Source organism: Bison bison, unplaced genomic scaffold (genome assembly GCF_000754665.1).
Source record: "Bison bison bison isolate TAMUID 2011002044 unplaced genomic scaffold, Bison_UMD1.0 scf7180017864038, whole genome shotgun sequence".
Classification (NCBI taxonomy): Eukaryota; Metazoa; Chordata; class Mammalia; order Artiodactyla; family Bovidae; genus Bison; species Bison bison.
Window position 1 is genome coordinate 4,106,309 of NW_011494610.1, and position 19,266 is coordinate 4,125,574.

Below are 19,266 nucleotides of genomic sequence, written 5' to 3' on the forward strand. Positions count from 1 at the left end.
GAGAGTGAAAAGTGAAAGTGAAGTCTCTCAGTCGTGTCCGACTCTTAGCTACCCCATGGACTGCAGCCTACCAGGCTCCTCCGTCCATGGGATTTTCCAGGCAAGAATACTGGAGTGGGTTGCCATTTCCTTCTCCAGGGGATCTTTCCAACCCAGGGATCGAACCTGGGTCTCCTGCATTGCAAGCAGACGCTTTACCGTCTGAACCACCAGGGAAGTCTATGGGATCTACGGCAGAGGTTTAAAAAGTAAAACTCAATGTGCCTGCTAGGTCAGTTCAGTCGTGTCCGACTCTTTGCGACCCCATGGACTATAGCCTGCCAGGCTCCTCTGTCCATGGGATTCTCCAGGCAAGAACACTGGAGTGGGTTGCCATGCCCTCCTCCAGGGGATCTTCTGGCATCAAACACACATCTCTTATGTCTCCTGTATTGGCAGGCACGTTCTTTACCACTAGCGCCTCCTGGGAAGCCCAGTATTGGCATAGAAGTGGGCAAACACATCAAGGGACTGGAACAGAGTCCAGTAACTAGCCCAGGTGTCACTTGTCCTGCTGAGGGGTGTGAAAGGGTTTGGGAAAGGGGAGACGTCAGTTAGCGTGGAGTTCTCTGGATTGAGTCTGGGCTGGGGCACTGGCTCCCCAGCAGGCTCCTGTTGGTGGCCTTTCCCTAGGGTCCTCCTGCCAAGGCCCTGAGGAGACATCCTCATGGACCACACACTCCCCGCGTCTGCCCTGGGAATCTCAGGAGCCTCCAGGGCATCGCTCCCTTTGGATTTCTCTTTGCTTTTTCTGATTAACCTACAAAGACAGCCACACGTGGGTGCTGGCTGCCCTTTCCCAGGTCTCCAAAGCTTGCTCATCTCCTTTTAGGAGGCAGAGCAGACCTCAGCCTGGAGCCCTCAGCCAGCCATAGAATCCAGCTAGAGTTTAATAATATTTCTTTGTGATCATTGCTTTTAAGGTTGTTTTGTCTGTAGAACAGTAACTGTACAAATTTTCCTTGAAAATTTCCTTGAAAAAAGTTTATTTTACTGACACGTGCTACAGAGAGGATGAACCTCCATAACATCATGCCGAGCGAAAGAATTCAGATCCTGAAGGTCACCTATGGCACAAATCCCTATGAAATATGTAGAATAGATAAGTCCACAGAGACAGAAAGCAGAACGGTAGTTGCTCAGGACTGGGGTGCAGGGCTCGAGAGTGGGGAGCAGCTGCTTGATGGGTACCGGGATTTCTTCTGGGGTGATGAAAATGTTTTGCAGCTAGTGAGAGGTGGTGGTTGCATAACACTGCGAATACCATTGTGACTAGCACATGAATTATTCACTTTAAAGTGGCTAATTGATGTTACGTGAATTTTACTTTAGTAAATGATTTTTTAAAAACCAACCAAGCAAAGGGAAAAAAAAATCATTCGTAAAGAGTGTGAATGACTTTAAAGATGACTTTTCAGCGAGGTTTAGGAGACATTGGCTGAGGGAACTGACTTCACACCCAGGCCATGGCCCCTGCTGTGCCCAGGTGTGGAACGCCCCCTCTGTGCACTGAAGGAATGCTGCCCATCCCTGGGAACCAAGCTGTAGTCTCAGCTCTGCAGGACGCCCTCCCTAATTACACGGGCCCATCCGGAGATCAGAGCATCAGGTGGGCCCAGTCCTGCCGCTGTGCAGACCTTGGTGCAAATCCTATTAGTGGGGTGGAGTCTCCTAACTTTGGACGCACTGCTTACTTAACCTTCCCAAGAGGGCCTCAGTTTCCTCATCTGTGAAATGGGGGCTCATGGTTGGTCTTATCTCACCAGGTTGAGTTAAGCCTACCAGCAGACGGGGCCTGGTACAGTGTGGATGCCCTTGGCTCACCCCTGGCTTTGAGCACCGGTCACATCATATTGATTTATGTGCCTCTTGTTTCCTGAACTGGAAGCAAGGGCACAGTCTTCGTCATCCCTGTATCCACAGTTCCCACACAGGGCTCAGGCGTAAGTCTTCAGGAAGGACGTGTTGATTGACGCCCGAAGGGATTCCTCTGAACCCACCTCTTCTGCCCACCTGCAGGGTCCCCACCCTGTCAAGCTCCCTTCCTCACTCACCTGGACCATTGCAGCCACCTGGCCCTGTGCTCTACTCCTAACCCCCATCCATTCTCTACGTGCAGCCAGAGGTCTCATCGGAACCAGTCGGCCCGTCCCGCTCCTGCTCCGAGCCGTCCTGGGGCGCTCCTCTCATCTAAAGTCTGAGGTGCTCCTCGTGGCCCGCCAGGGCCTGCGTGATCTGGCTGTCCCTTTCCTGCTCCTTTAAAAGCCCGGCCTCCACCGCTTGACTTTTGCACCTGCTGTTCTCTTTCTTGAGGACACACTTCCCCATATGTATCGCCCACTTCCTCCCCCCCTCAGGTCTTGGTTCAAATAACTATTCCTGTTAAGGGAGATTTTCCCCTGGCTTCCCAGACCTCACTGGACACCAAAGCTCTCTTCCTCCCCTAGGAAAAGGCCCTGGCTGGGGTCCTGGTTCCCAGCCCGCGTGTCGGGAGAGGAGACGCTCCCAGGCCTCTCTCTGGACTCGGGGCCCCGGGGTCAGCCGTGGAGGTGGGCAGCACCAACCGGACCTGGTGCAGAGGTCCCTGCCTGCCCGCCCTCCGTGGGAGGCGCCCTGCCCAGCTCACATGGGCTTCCAGGGCACAGGTGGGAAAGTCCCGCGTCCTCCTCCTCTTACCTGACGAGGGCTGACTCAGACCCTCACCCTTGGCCAGAGGGAGCCGCAGCCACCCCGCCCGGGCCCTTGATGGGAACCGGCGCTGCCAGGGCCTGGCTGGGCCGAACCCTGACTCAGGCACCCCACCCAGCCTCTGCCACCGGGAGTCACACCCCCTCTGGCCACAGACGCTCCAGCTTCGCTCCCGGGGAGCGTTCCCCTCCACGCCTTTGCCCCAGCAGTGCCCTGGTTGGCAGTGCCCTTCTACCGGGAGCCTCCCGTTCCTCCGAGCCCAGCCTGAAGGCCATCTTCTGGTGGGGAACACCAGAGATTCCTCTGTCCAGGAACGCCAAGGGGTCGTGAGAGAGGTGGTAATGATAGTAGTAATAATAATAATAACTATTATACAGTAATAAGAGTAACTAGTCACGCTTGAGCTGTGCCAGGCACTGTAGGAAACACTTGATTGTATTAATTCAGTCAACCTTCACAATAATCTTCTGGGGTAGGGACTTTCATTTTCCCAATGCACAAAGTGGTTAGTAATTTGCCCGAAGTGACCAGCTGGAAAGTGAGAGGAGAGCGATTTGAATCTCAGGAGTCTGGCTCTCACACCATCATTCTCATCTCCCAGACCTGGAAAACCAAGTGGAGACCCCTGAGGGAGCTGGGGAGGAAGGAGGTCCAAGTTCTGGGCTTGGTCTCAGTTGCCCCTCACCCACAGTGGGAACAGGCCCTGCTCTTCAGGGTACAGGTGGTCTTTGGTCCCTCTGTCAGGGTGAGTCCTTGGAACACGGTCTGGGCAATCCACCAGCAGTGGTGGAAAAGGCATTTACATGAACAGAGCAAAGACTATGGCCTGGACACTTAACCATTAACCTCTCAGCAGCTGCATGCAGTGGGGGCAGTTACTAGCATCTGTTTTATGGAGAAGGAGGAGACTCAGGCGCAGAGAGTAATGTGATTTGCTCAAGATCACAAAGCTAGGATATAGCAGAAGCTGGATTTAAACCCAGGATCGTTCTGATACCGTAAGGCCAGAGTCCCTTCTGCCGAGTGGTGACATGGCATCTCAGCGAGAAGCAGGGCAGGGCCCAGATGTCAGAAAGAGCCTGGAACTCCAGTTCGTGTTGCCCTCTTACTCTAGCGTTCTACTAATGTCCACCCACTCATTCACCCATCTGTCCATCCACCCACCCTTTCATCCGTCCATCCACCCACCTACTCATCTACCCACTCATCTACCTTCCAAGCACCTGTCCATCCAGCCATCCTTCCATTGTTATCTCTCCCTTCCAGTCAGCCTCCATCCATCCATCCACACTCGCATCCACCTATCCTACTGTCCATTTTTCTACCCCTTTCACCTTCTGTCTGTCTGTCCTTCCATTCGTCTGCCTCTCCATCATCTTAAACAGTACCTGTCCATCCGTCACCCATCTGTTCTTCTATACATGCATCCATCTCTATATCCATTCATCCATACATCCCATAGATGTTTATTTAACTGATGGCTACTATGCCCAAGCCTTCAGATCACTGTGCCTTGAGCCAAGAGAAACATACCTAATTAGGTTTCTGTTTATTTGCTGTTCCAGGAAAGCTAATTGTGGGGTTTGTAAACAGCCCTTTGAAGGCTGGAGAGTTACTTAAGAGGACAGTTAAATAAACCATTGCTGGGTGGAAACAGTCCATACTGGTCCAGAGCAGGTCCAGAGCCATGGCCTGCCTTGCACGGCAGGAGGAGGGCTGAGCTCCAGAGAGTGTGGAGGCTCTGGGGTCAGAAAGAAGTCAGAGTAATGGACAGTGACAGTAACACCCACCAAGTATGGAATGCCTACGGTATGCCAGATGCTGTGTTAAGCACAGTTCTTACAGAAACTCCACGTGATGGAAACTATGATCCCATTTAAGGATGGGGAGACTGAGGTTTGGGGAGGGACATCCATGTGCTCAAGGCCATAGGGCTGGGAAGTAGCACAGTCAGGACATCAATCTGTCTGTGTGCAGCAATGATGGTAATAATAGCACGTAATTATATACCATTCACTAGATTCTAAGGCACTGTCCTAAGAATCCCACTAAATACACAACCCTATGATGTCACTGCTATCATCACTACCATTTTACAGGTGAGAAAGTTGAGGTTGAGAGGCTTAAAGTAATTTGAAAGAAATTACTCAGCTGCTAGAATTAAAAAAAAATAATAATCTGGACTTACTCTTCACCATGTTATGCAGTGGATTACGCCTTCTATGCATTTAACTTGGGAAGATCTAGCCATACACGATGGGCCAAACACTTTTTAAAAATCATTTTTTCATTTTTTCTGTTTTATGTATCTAAAAATACTGTGAAATTATAACTTGTTATGTCTTTTTAATTGCTTGGTTCAGGGGTTGGTAATCTTTTTCTATAAAGCTAGTGGATAATAAATGTTTTGGGCTTTGTGGACCATATGGTCTCTGTTGCAACTACTCAGCTCTGCTGTGGTAGCTGGAAAGCAGCCACAGACAATATGAAACTAATGGATGTGGCTGTGTGCCAATAAAACTTTATTTACAAAAACAGGTGGAGGGCCGGATTTGGCCCAAGGGTTATAGTCTGCCAACTGCTGACTTTGTGCATTTAAAATGTATCTGTATTCACCAAACCGTGTGCTCTTGCCTTTTTATGAACAACAAAAGATTTTCAGGGAGACTTTAAACCATTGCTCAGGTCCACCTCCAGACCACCTGCTCACATATGCCCTATACAACATTGGCCCCTTTGTCAGCTAGTGGCAGCTTCTGAAGGAATTTGCAAATTCTTGGCATTAATCTAATTCCTTTATTCATGTAGTCAACAAATGAAGGACAGTCTTAAGAGGTGGTCAGCCTGGCTGACCCCCCACTAGGGACTCTGAGAATACTAAAGGACATGGGAATTACTCTTCTCCACACCAAGTTTTGTAAACTTCTGGCTTGAAAAAAAAAGAAAGTAAAGTAGAAGTTAAGTAGTCCTATGACTGCGGCTCTAATACTATTTCCTATTGGTGACAAGAACAAGGAAATGAAAGGGTGAATGGTAGAGATATTACAAAACGTCCTCAGAACTAGTGGGAACAAAACCGGGCAAGGTCAGAAAGATCCCCTTTCCTCCTTATCCCCACCCCCTCTGCCTCAGTGTTGATCTCCCAGCCTCAGAACAGTTGTGAGCCTGGGGAACAGCATGTGTTCACTTCCAAGTTAAAAGACCAGTGACAATCTGGGTAAAAATATTTGCAATGTAAATGTAGACAAATGACTTATTTCCATAGTAGCTAAAGAATCCCTGCAGAGCAATAAGAGAAAAACCCCAAAACCTGACCCCCTAGAATAACAGTGTAAGTAGATGGAAACAGGCAACTTACAGAAACAGAAACACATATGGCAAATAGGCATGCAAGATATCCAGCCTTGCTGGTTACCAGGCAAATACAAACTAACAAAAATTAGATAAGGTTTTTGAGTCCTCTGTTTGTCACAGATAAAAGACTGATAATGTAAAGTATTCAGGAGACCGTGGGAGATGGCCACGCGTATTCTTCTGGTCCAAGTATGAATTAGAACAGTCTCTCAGAAAGATAACTTTACAGTATACAGTCAAATTGTAAGTTCATCTTTTTCAGAACCCAGGAATTCCGTTGTTTGGCGTCTCCTTTAGAGAAACATTAGGTACAAGGGATATGTGCCGAAATGGTTACTGGAAACAACCTAAGTAGCCGCTGGTGGGGGAAGAGTTGAGCACCTTGCAGTGACCTAAGGACTCCCATCTTTTGAGGCAGACCCTACCCACTTCCACCATTGGTGGTGAACCTGCTAGATGTTCACACTTCCCAGTCTCCTTTGCAGGTATGGGGTGGTCACATGACCTGGGCTCAACCAATCAGACACACCTACCCAAACTTGGAATGAGGGGCAGTCCAGGGGCAGCAGAGAGGTCTTACCCGATCTAGTCCTGTGGTTGGGGCACTGTCCCTGCTAACTTTGAAATCTGGTTCTTCAACTCTCTTTGACTCTCCCAACCCCTAATTTTCATTTGAGCTTTTTAAAAAAATTATTTTTTAATTGAAGGATAATTGCTTGACAGAATTGTGTTGGTTTCTGCCAAACATCAACGTGAATCAGCCATAGGTATACATACGTCCCCTCCCTGATGTGAACTCTTTCCTCAAGTGTAGAATACATGGAGAAAAATGCACAGGTCATAAGTGACAGCATGATGAATCTTCCTAAGTGAGCACATCAAGCCCACATCAAGAAACAGAGTGTTCCTGTTCCCCAGAAGCTCCCCTGTCCCCTCTGCCGGTGATGACTTCCCCAAAGGTAACCAAGGGTAGTGTGTCTGTTTCTAGCCCTTTATTTAAATAGGATTAAATGATATGTTCTCATGTCTGGCTCCGTCTCTTAATGTTGACGTCTTTGAGATCCATCTGTGTTGTTGCATGCGGCTGCAGGTCGTTCATCATTATTGCTGGGCAAGAGGCCATTGTCTGGATGTGGCTCAGTTCATTCATTCCCTCTCCTACGGATGGGCATGTGGCTGTTTTCTAGGTAGAGGCTGTTTATGAATAAGGCTGCTCTGAACATTCTTGTGTACATCTTTTGGCGAACATCTGTCTGCATTGCTGCTGAGTAATAGACCCGTTGTGAGGTCATGTGGTGAAGGCATGTCTCATTTGATTAGAAACCACCAGCTTTCCAAAGTGTCTGCACCATTTTGTGTTCCTACCAGTCATGTATGGGTTTCCTCTGGATGTTCTACTTCCTCATCAAGTCTTGGTATTTTCTGTATCTTTCATTTTAACCCTCCTAAGTGGTATTCCACTGTGGTTTTAAGTTGCGTTTCCCTGACAATCAATGATGTTAAGCCCCTCTGTGTCATTCTGTTGGTCATTTTGCATCTCCTTTGTGAAAAGTCTCCTTGACTCTTTGTCTTTTGTGTCTATTGATTGTTCTTTCTTTTCCCCCTAAATTACTTGGAAGAGACTGTGTCTCTTGGTCTGAGTTGTGGCATGCATGATCTTTAGTGGCGGCATCTGAACTCTTGGTTGCAGCCTGCTAACTCTTAGTTGAGCTGTGTGGGATCTAGTTCCCCGGCCAGGGATTGAACCTAGGCCCCCTGCACTGGGAGCCTGGAGTCTTAGCCACTGGACCACAAAGAAAGTCCCCTGTGTCTCTTTAAATTACTGTAACAGGCAGGGTTTGGCAGGGAAAGAAAATCAATAGAAGATGATCTATCTATCATCGATCTGTCTGTCTGTCTATCATCTAGCTTTAGGAATGCAGTTATGGAGGATGACAAGTCTGAAATTTGTAGGCAGGCTGGCAGGCCACAAACTCAGAGAGGATTTCTATATTATAATCCGGAGACAGGATTCCTTCTTCTCCAGGACACCTCCGTTTTCACTCTCAAGGCCTTTAACTGGTTGGCCCGCCCACATTATGGAGGATACTTGCCTTTACTTAAAACCAACTGAGTGTAGATGCTAACCACACCTACAGAATATCTTCCCAGCAACGGGGAAACTAATGTTTGACCGAACAACTGGCGCGATAACCCAGCTGATTGGACACATAAAATTTAAACAGCCAGTTACTCAGAGCTGTTTACGTTGTTTGCAACTTGGGAGCCCAGTTTAGTCCACCATTTACATAAGCACACACACACGTGCACGCTTGGTTGCACGCACACAATATCAGCGGCAACGTTACGCATTTCTGTGCGTGTACGTGCACAAGAATAAGCCTGGGAGGATACGGCCAAACCTGTTACATGACCACCTCAGGGAGTGTCCGGATTGAAGGTCAAAGGGAATTTTAACCATTAACAGTAACAGTAAAGAAAAAATTTAAAGACTATAATAGTGTCCATTATGAAATTAAAGTTAATTTTTAAGCGGGAAAACATTTTTCAAAAAATAAAGGAATCATTACGTTCCCATTATTCATTCAGCAAAAACGGACTAAGCACCTGCTGTGTGCCCATTGCTGGCGATACAGAGGGCAGGATGGGCAGCCTCTGTCCTGTGGCACTGACATCAGAGTGGAGGAGTCAGGCAGTGGAGAAACAAAGAACTTAGCAAGGAACTTCAGAGAGTGTTTAGGAAGACCCTGCAGGAAAGGAAACCAGCATAGAGAGGAATAATGAATGTGGGGTGTGGGGCTGTGTTGCCCTGATGGTCAGAGAAGGCCTCTCTAAGGTGACCTTTGAGTCCTACGGGAGGGGAAGGAGCTGGCTTGGGAAGGGGCAGAGCAGGTGGCCAGCCCCACAGGTGCGAAGGTTCTAAGGCGGGGACAGACCAGATGAGGCATGAGAACCCGCGTGGTGCATTTGGAAAGGGAGGCTGAGGGAGGGCCCAGCGGTGCGCATGGTGGAGCCCCACGGCAGGCTCCGCTGCCTGTCCCGAGATAAGCTCTGTGCTGATGCCGAGCTGCCTGTTTGGGGGACAGGGAGGCCTCTGAGCTGCTCACAGGACCTATCCCCACACCGCTCCAGCAATCCCTGTAGGATTAGACCCCAGCTCTGGATATCCAGCCCCCAGACCTCGTCAAGCCAGCCCAGACCAGCAGCATCCAGAGGGACGTCCCAGGGCTTCACCCTCTCTGCCTCTGAACAGGAGGGTCAGCAAGGTCCACCATCACTGTCTCACTGAATCACAGTGTAACAGGGACAAGGAAGGTAACCAAAGAGATGCTTTCCCTGCACCATCCCTGTGGCTCCTGGTAAGAGCCCCAAGGGATGGAAGGTATTATTATTATTATTCCCATTTTATGGCCCCAAACACCGAGGCACAGAGAGATTAAAATCCCTGACCCCAGGGTCTGCATTCTTCACTTTTACAGTCTAGAACCCGGCTCTTCTGGCTCTCAGGCAAGAGCAAGGGCATCTTTTTTGCTTTTTTCTTTTTTAAATGACAGAGCCCTAGATGGGAAAGGACAATCCCATCTAGGATGTCTTTATATAGATGGAAATTCCAAGGTCTGAGGAGAAACAGGAACCATTCCCTGACTATTCAGAACCAGAGTGGGAGCTGGGTCTCTCTGCCCACAGGGCCCTTGCAGTTTTACCCCCTTATTTCCCTCTACCTTCCTTCCTTCTTTCAGTGACAGTTAGACTGGCCTCTAGGGCTTGCCTAGTGGCTTAGATGGTAAAGAATCTGCCTACATTGCAGGAGACCCAGGTTTGATCCCTGGGTTAGGAAGATCCCCTGGAGGAGGGCATGGCAACCCACTCTAGTACTCTTGCCTGAAGAATCCCATGGACAGAGGAGCCTGACAGGCTACAGTTCATGGGTTTGCAGAGTTGGACATGACTGAGCGACTTAGCACGCATGCACACTGCCTCTAGGCTGTTCTCCCAGTATTCCGATCTCAGTCCTGCCTCAGGGCCTTTGCACTTGCGGCTCCCCTACCAGATCTGGTCCATCGTTTCTTTTTCGCCTTCCTTTTCCACTCCATTGACAATAGCCCTGCACTCACTCTTCCTATTTTGACTTATTTTTTGGCTTAGCATTTTTTTTTTTACCCTAGCATTTTTTTTTTTTTTTACCCTCAGTCATTTTATTAAATATATTACTTATGATTCATCTCTCTTCCTAGAATATCAGCCCCTTAAGGGTAGGGACTTTATTCACAGCTGTTTCCCAGTACCCAACCCAGGGCCTGGGCCTCCATAATGCTCAGTATGTGCTTGTGGGAAGGATGGGCAATAGATGGATGGATGACAGATGGATGGATGGGTGGGTGAGAGACAGGTAACAGACAGAGGTATTGGTAGGTAATGGATAGACAGACAGATTGATAGATAGACACATAGGTGGTGGATGGATGAATGGATGGGGGGATGGGTGGACAGTTCCCCCAACACGATTTCCCAACCCTGGGCTCCGGGTCTCCCACTTGGCTGTTCTGACTTGTCTCCTTTGGCTCCAGGCCTGAGCCGGCAGCTGTGGGGGCTTCCACAGGATCAGGCAAGAGTTGCTGTTTCTCATCCTCCTCTGAGGCTGGGCAAACAAAAGCCTTTGTTCTCCCTCCCCGGCCTGGCCCCTCTAGAGCCCAGGGTGGGAAGTCGCTGGCAAGTCAGTGACTCAACTTTGCCACAACTAAATTTTGAGGCTTAACCTGTCAAGCTGGGCCCAGGGGGTCCTGTAGTCCACACTGGTGCTGGGCATAACGGGGGTGTGATGGGGGCACTGTGGCCACAGCCCAGAGATGATTCCTACCTGGGTGGGCCCCAGAGACTTCCAGAGACCTTGATTTTGGGGAGGTTGGTGGGGGAGTTACAAGATGAAGTTGGGCCTGGGCTCTCTAAAGACAGCTCAGAACAATGTGTCCTCTTGTCCCTCAGAGGTGCCCCCACAGGGCAGAGGGGCAAGAGAAGGGAGCCTCATGTGGTGATGCAGTGGTCCCACGAGGGTGGTGCCATCAGAGTACCTGTGGCACAGAGGAGGAAACTCAGGCCCAGAGAGATAGTTAGTGTGCCCTGTTGAAAGCCAAGCTGGATGGGCAGTCGTTACCCAGCTGGGCTGTCTCTGCCAACCAAAGACAGTGGCCTTTGGCCAGTTTCTTCCTGTCTTTGTCCAGGTCAGACTTGAGTCTTATTCAGATGGACCCCAAAGCCAGTGGATCATGGATGCAGTGGCTGGAGAACCTGGCACCCTTAGCCCACCAGCCTCACCAGCACACCTTTGAGGAATCTAAACAGCTCACGTCCCTGCCTGCTCTGGAATGGGGTCCCACTTCCTGAGCAGAAAAAGTGGGAAGAAGTCGGGATCCTAGCGTGGCAGTTGAGGTCCATCCACATGACTGCTCGACCTCCTGTCCCTATGGCACCCTGTGTGGTGGGTGTTGGGAATCGTCTGCACGAACCACGTGCCTTCCAGCCTCTGCCTTTGCCCGTGTGGTCTCCTGCACCGAGGATGCTGTCCTGGTCTGAGTTCTTCCAGAAACAGACACTGAGACAGGATTCAAGTTCAAGGAGTATATTCAGAAAGTGATTCTGGGAAGTGCCCGTAGCGGGGTGGATGAGCAAGACAGGGAAGGAAGCAAATAAAACGCGTGGTTATCAGGCCAGTAACGTCCGGGGGGATCTCAAACCCACTCAGGAAGCCAGTGTAGTGCATGGACCCCAGACTTTTTCCAGCCAAGGGGAGAGGAAACCAGCTGTGTATCCACCAACTTCCCATCAGTGGTCAGCTGAGGGCTCATTCCAGGGCATCAACTTTCTGGAACTTCTGGCTATGCACATGCCCACAGCCAGACCAAAGTTCTCAAGCAGAGAGAGTAAACAAGTATTTGCAGCAAGTGGGAGTGTTCATATAGGGGATTTGGGTGGGCACCAACAGCATTTGCTACAAGTGTTTATTGGTTCCTGATCTTTTTCTAGCAGACTCCTATTCATCCTTTAAAGCCCATCCTTCACTCTCCCAAGAGAGATTCCCTAACCCTCTTAAATCAATCAATTACTTCACCCCATTCCTTGTATGCACATCTAATATTAGCCTTTATCACAGAAGGTTGTAATTACCCTTTAAAACCTCTGCTTGTCCCAGTAGGGAGTGAACAACTCGAGGGCAGGGACCACATCTTGGGATGTAGAATGTGCCATTTGGTGTCGCGAAGTCCTGAGTTCCAGTCTCTTGGCCACTCTGAAGCTAACTCTGGTCACCATCTCTGGGTCCCCAGGACCTGGCTGTTATGGGCCCTCGGTAAACTGGCAAAGGAATTGAAATTCCATTTTTAACTCACTGACATTTCTTCTTTCCGGGATGTTTGGTATTTTGATTCTGGAGATTTTGGTAAGCAAGTGAGTCTCCATCTGTGTTGTTCCTTCTCAGAATCACTCCTGGAGAGCATTTAGAAAACTTCAGGGTCTGAGGCCCCACCTTGGAGATTCAGATTCAGTCACTGGAGCTACTAGGCTAAACTTCAGTGATAATAGGGAGCCTCAGAGTCATTCCCCCCACTTCAGGGGTGCTCATGGAGAAAGTTCATCACAATGTCAGACACGAATGTGGAGAGGGGAGGGAGGAGCAACCTGGAGTCTGTGCTAGAAGAGGGGGCACAAGGAGTAGGGAGGATGCAGAAATCAGAAAGGAGAGACAAGGGGCTAGGCACACACGCAGCCATGTGGTTAGAGCCGAGAGACGAGCACAGGGCCGGTGCAAGGGGAAAAGCAGACCGATGGTCGATCTCTGCATGCAGGAGGCCGTGTGTCCCACGGGTGGGGCTCTCCCACCTGCCCCAGGAGCCACTGCAGCAGGATCTCTGGGGTGGGTGCCAGGAACCGATATTTTAAGAAGTGAAGCCCGGGTGGAGAGCCGTGGAGCTCCGGACTATGAGCGTCTCGGCTCGATGTCCTGAACTGACGTCAGGACTCACTTACCCAGCAGCGATGGAATGTGGGTATGCACGAGTTGAGGGCCTACTGTGTGAGAGACATTGGCGGCTTCACACGTGTTGCCTCACTTTAGTCCCAGGCAGCCGTCGGTGGGGGATTCTGTTGTACTCCCCATCTCGTAGACGGGAAAACTGAGGCACAGGGTGGTGAAGTCCATGGCTGAGGATTCACGGCTGTTCAGCAGCCGATCAGGCTTGAATCAGGGTCTGTGAACCTGACCCCAGAGTGCTTGCCCTCTCTCCTCCTGCGTCCTCCAAAGTTGCTCTTTCTGATGCCCTTTGACCCACCAGTTCAGCAACCCACAGGCATTGACCCACTCAGTTCTGCAAGAAATTATTGTTGATGTTGTTTTTTCCCAATAAATCCCTCATGGCCTTTTTCCCACCCTTCTTCTTTAACCTCAGCACACAGACAAATCCCACATCACAAAGGCCGAAGCGGCTTCTGGAGGCGAGAGCGTCATTCCATGGGTCAAAACTGCATGGGCCATGTTTATTAGGCTTATTTTAAATTGCTTCCCCATCCCCCGATGAAAGGCGGGAAGTCTTAAAATTACTTCTCCTCCAAATCAGCCCTCAGAGGCGCCACCCTGCCCCGGAAGCTCTCTGACCTGCCTCCTAAGGAATTATTAATTATGATTTGTTTTTATAATCGTCCACTTGGAGCCTCGGATGACACATGCTCAGACTTGTCCACCCTTTAAGAGAAGGAATCAAAGGTTCATGGAAATCAGTTATGTATATCAAGTGGAATTACTTGGGCTCAGCCCTGGATTTGCTCATTTGCTCTGTGACCTTAGGCAAACCCCTTCCCTCTCTGGGCCTCTGTTTTCTAGTTGTAGAAGGAATGTGGACTGACTTCTAAAACAGGCTTAGGATATATATCTCCCAAACTGTGAATATGCCAGAGGTGTGGGAAACGGTTGTAAATGGTACATAGATGGACATTTTACAAGTTTTATTGTTTAACTTAAAAGTTAACAGTGCTGCAGTATTTCATTTATAAATGCTGCTGGTTTTGTTCGTTGGGATGGTCACAGGGAGGAGGGAATCACACCTGATTCATACAGTCACTTAGGTATCCCAACTGCTGGAGGCTCTGCCGTGTTCAAAGTCACCCTGGGGATCAAGATCCAGCGGGAGAGGAGATGGTGCAGAAGGAACCAGTCAGCCCAAGTGACGTACATGTGTACCCTCTCCCCGACCCTGCCCTGCCTCTCTCCTCTGTCCAGAACTAGTCACACGGTTCCACCCAGACACAAAGCAATCGGGAAATGTAGTCCTCTGGCTGGGCAGCTCCTTGTCTACAGCTGCACACTTCAGAGGAGGCGCACACATCTCTGTGGAGCCTCAGCCATATCTGCTTCGATAGTCTATTTTTAAAAAGTAAATTGAGGAACAGAGCTTGGCCACCCCATTTATCAAAGAGGTAAAACACCATATACAATTTTCTACAAAGTGGGAGGAGTCATTCTCCCCCATATTAAAGTTTACTACACAAGACAGAGTAGTGTGGCAGAGGAAGAGACATACCATCAGTGGACAGAAGAAAGGACTTAGACCCACACAGACATCTCCAGCTGATTTGCGATAAAATTGTAAAAGCAATTCTGTAGGATAACCTTTCTAATACAGTAAGTCCCCTACATATGACTGAGTTCCGTTCCGAGAACGTGTTTGTAAGTCCAGTTTGTTAACTCCAACAAAGTTAGCCTAGGTACCCAACCAACACAATTGTTTGTACAGTACTATACTTAATAGGTTTATAATTCTTTTCACACAAATAATCAATTCAGTTCAGTCGCTCAGTTGTGTCCAACTTTTCGCGACCCCATGGACTGTAGCACACCATTTTTAAATAATACATTAAAAAAAAAAACACAAAAAATACAGAAAATAAATTTAATTTTACAGTGTGGTACCTTAAAAAGTACAGCAGTCGGAGAAGGCAATGGCACCCCACTCCAGTACTCTCGCCTGGAAAATCACATGGACAGAGGAGCCTGGTGGGCTGCAGTCCATGGGGTCTCGAAGAGTTGGACACGACTGAGCGACTTCACTTTCACTTTTCACTTTCATGCCTTGGAGAAGGAAATGGCAACCCACTCCAGTGTTCTTGCCTGGAGAATCCCAGGGCCAGGGGAGCCTGGTGGGCTGCCGTCTATGGGGTCGCACAGAGTCGGACATGACTGAAGCGACTTAGCAGCAGCAGCAGCAGAGTACAATAGCTGGCATACAAGGGCTGGTATCAAGGGCAAGAAGAGTTACTGTGGAGGAGGGAGGTGGGGAGGGGGATGGTTGAGATGAAGGACCGTCAGCAACAGGAGATGGGGGGCAAGCTGCAGTGTCACTCACACCTGATACCGAGGTTTGTATGTAGGGGACTTACTGTAAATAGTGCGGGAGCAACTGGACATCCACGGGCAAAAAAAAAAGATCTTTGACTTTGACCCAAATCTCACGCCTTATAACAAAGATTAAATGAATCATGGACTTAAACTAAAACACGAAACTATAAAACATTTATTTCTTTTAAAGTAGGAGAAAATTGATTTTCAGGATCTAGGGCCAGGCAAAGAATTGTTACACCTGTGCACCAAAAGCACAATTCATAAGATGAAAAAACTGATATATTGTACCTCATCAAAATTAAAATTTTTTTTTTCTCTGTCAAAGAGGATGAAAAGACAAGCTACAGACCAGGAGAAAATATTTGAAAACCGAGTATCTGGCAAAGGACTAGTATTGAGAATGTATCAAGAACTCTCAAAACTCAGCAATGAAAAAGAAATCCAATTAGAAAATGACAAAAGACAGGAAAAGACGTTTTATGGAATAGGATTCACAGATGCAAATAAACACATGGAACGGCGTTTAACGTCACTGGCCATTAGGGGAAATGCAAATTAAGACCACAATGAGGTATCACTACCCTCCCATCCAAATGACTAAAATGAAAAATGATGAGAACACTAAATGCTGGCGAGGACTGGGGAAACTGGATCACTCACGCGTTCCTAGGGGGAACATAAAATGGCACAGCATTCTGGAAAACAGTTAGGCAATGTCTTAAAAACTACCAGATGATCTGGCGATTGTGCTCCTGAATATAGAAATGAAAACTTAGATTCACACAAGAACCTGTACACACATGTTCATAGCAGTTTGATTTATAATAGGCAAGCATGGAAGTAACCCAGACGCCCTGGAATAGTGAACAGTTAAAGAAACTGGTGCACCCATACCTTGGAATTCTACTCAGCATAAAAAGGAACAAAATATTGACACGTGCAACAGTTTGGATGAATCTTTAGGGAATTATGTGAGTAAAAAAAATAATAAGTCAGTCCCAAAGGGTTACAAACCATATGATTTCATTTACATTGTTGTTGCTCATTGCTGAGTCATGTCCGACTCTTTGTGACCCCATGGACTGCAGCACGCCAGGCCTCCCTGTCCATCACCAACTTCTGGAGTTTGCTCAAACTCATGTCCATTGAGTCGGTGATGCCATCCAACCATCTCATCCTCTATCGTCCCCTTCTCCTCCTTCCCTCAGTCTTTCCCAGCATCAGGGTCTTTTCCAACGAGTCAGCTCTTCACATCAGGTGGCCAAAGTATTGGAGCTTCAGCTTCAGCATCAGTCCTTCCAATGAGTATTCAAGATTGATTTTCTTTAGGAATATTTATATCGTATTCTTTTTAAAAATTGTGTATTTATTTCAGTTGCGCTGGGTCTCCGTTGTTGTGCTCGGGCTTTCTCTAGTGTGGTGAGTGGAGGTTACTCTCTAGTTCCAGGAAGCAGGCGTCTTACTCCGGTAGTCTCTCCTGCTGCAGAGCGCAGGCTCTAGGCTCAGGGGCTTCAACAGTTGCAGAATGTGGGCACAGTAGCTGTGGTGCACGGCTTAGTTAGTCCACGCCATGTGGAATCTTCCTGGACCAGGTATTGAACTGGTGTCTCCTGCATTGGCAGGCAGATTCTTATCCACGGTACCACCAGGGAAATCCGTTTATATAGTATTCTTACACTCATACAGTTGTAGAAATGGAAACGGGATTAGTGGTGGCCAGGAGAAAGGACAGAGTTGGGGGTGAGAGATGGCTGGGGCTATGAAAGAAGAGCGGGAAAGGATCCTTACGGGGACGGAGACGTTCTGCATCTCGGCTGGATCAGTGTCAGCAATCTGGCTGTGTCGTCGTTTAAAAGATGTTGTCATGGGGGAAATGGAGGAGAGGGTAAGTAGGAATCTCTGTTTCCTAAGACTGCCCCTGAATCTACACCAATCTCAACGTAAGAAATTTGATAGAGAATACAAATACAACTTTTTTCTACTTAGCCACTTCTGAACACAATTGTATCTTTGGTAACATGGAGGCACTCTCAGAATCGCAAACAGCGGATGTCGTGCAGTGGTTAACTGTGTGGTTTGCCGATGGCTGTGTTCAAATCTCAGTCAAGCAGACCTCTCACCGACCTGAGCCTTGGCTTCCACCCCTGCAAGTGGCTGAGCAGCGGGAGGCCCTGCCTCGAGGGCTTGGTACAGAGACTCCAAGAAGTGACTAGAGATTCACAGAGGGCCCAGCGCTCCAGTGCGCCTGCTGCTCTGTAAATTCCTCGTGACTTCAGGGCCGCGACAGGCGGGCGATAAGAACTTAGGGCATCCTCGGCTGGCTCCCTAGGTTGGGATGGTGAGCCCCCCATCCGAGGTTTGTTTTGACTCCTTTCTCACTAAGGGCTGTGTGCTAAACGGCTGCCCTAAGGTTGGTCTGATTGGTTCTTGTCTGCCCTCTGGGCTCTGGAGCACACTCTCAAGGGCCTTTCTCGGTGAAGGAGGAACACAGGCGGTCCCGTGGGCTGGGCGGCCAGGGGACCACGAGCCCAGGACTTAGCCTCTCTGAGGCAGCAAAAAGAAGGGATGGAAGGAATGCTGACTGCCTACCTACTGTGTGCCTCATGACTTACACGCTTCAGCTCATCAAAGTCTCCCAACAATCTTGCACAATAGGTATTATTACTATTTCTAGTTTATGCAGGAGAAAGCTGAGACTGAGAGAGGAATGGACTTGTCCAAGGTTATGGTGGAGCTGAGCCCTAGTCTGATTTCAATTTAGTGTCATTTTGACTATTAATAATAACCTTATTTATTAAGCATCTACCATAACCAGTTGGGATGCTTAGCTCTTTGCTTTGGGGCATCATCACCCCCTCCCCATTTTAGAGAAGAGGAAACAAAGATTAAGAAGGGTGAGTTGCCCAGATGGACTACAGTTCTTGAAGAAACAGTCAACCCCGCTCTTCCTTCAACCCCGCCCCCAGCTCAGGCTCAGCTCCTCTGAGACTCAAGCTCGGAGACGTAAATGCTGAGTAAGCAGAGGGTTGGTACCTTGAGGTATGATGCCAGGGCAGCCTGTGGGCATTTGAATGTCAGCTTTAGCTGGCCGGGGTCAGCTGAGATGGCCAGAGCTTCCGGTGGGGGCTTGGTGGGGTCCTGGGGAGCTATGCAGAGACCACCCCCCTCCCTGCCTTGGGTCTGACTGACCGTGTGGCAGTTGGAACAGGCTCGGGGTGGTGGTGGCGGTGACAACTTCCTTTTGAGTAATAACATTTACTGAAAAGCAATTCTGCTTTTAGCACCAAAAGTTCACCACCCTTGCAAGCAGGCGCCTAAGAATATCTCTATTCAACCACAATTCAGAGATTCACACAGATTCCCTTCTGCCTTACCTCCAGCGGAGTTTTGTATTTGGTGTTAAAGGGAAACCGAAGACCGCAATTATTGGAGGCGGGAGGGGTGTGGAGAGCGGGGTGATGCAAGGGGGGCCAGGTGGCATCAACCACAGCGCCCCAGGCGTCCACAGGCCGCCTCCAGGCAGTGGCCCCGCCCCCTGCCCTGCAGTTACTGGAAAGACATCGACAGGCTCAGAGTGAAACTGAAGGGCTGACCATTTCTCTTCTTTTTACAAGAAAAAGAAAGTGATTGTCCTCGAAACAAGCCTGACTTTGGAGGCTGGGGACTTGCCCTGGCCATTCTGCACAATAGAGGCAGAGCTACAGTGGCCCCAGGCGCTCCAGGTCCTCAGCTGCCACCCCGCCACGCGTGCTGGGTCCTTTGAGTGGCCCCTCTGGTCCGTTACTGGAAAGCTAGTCTGT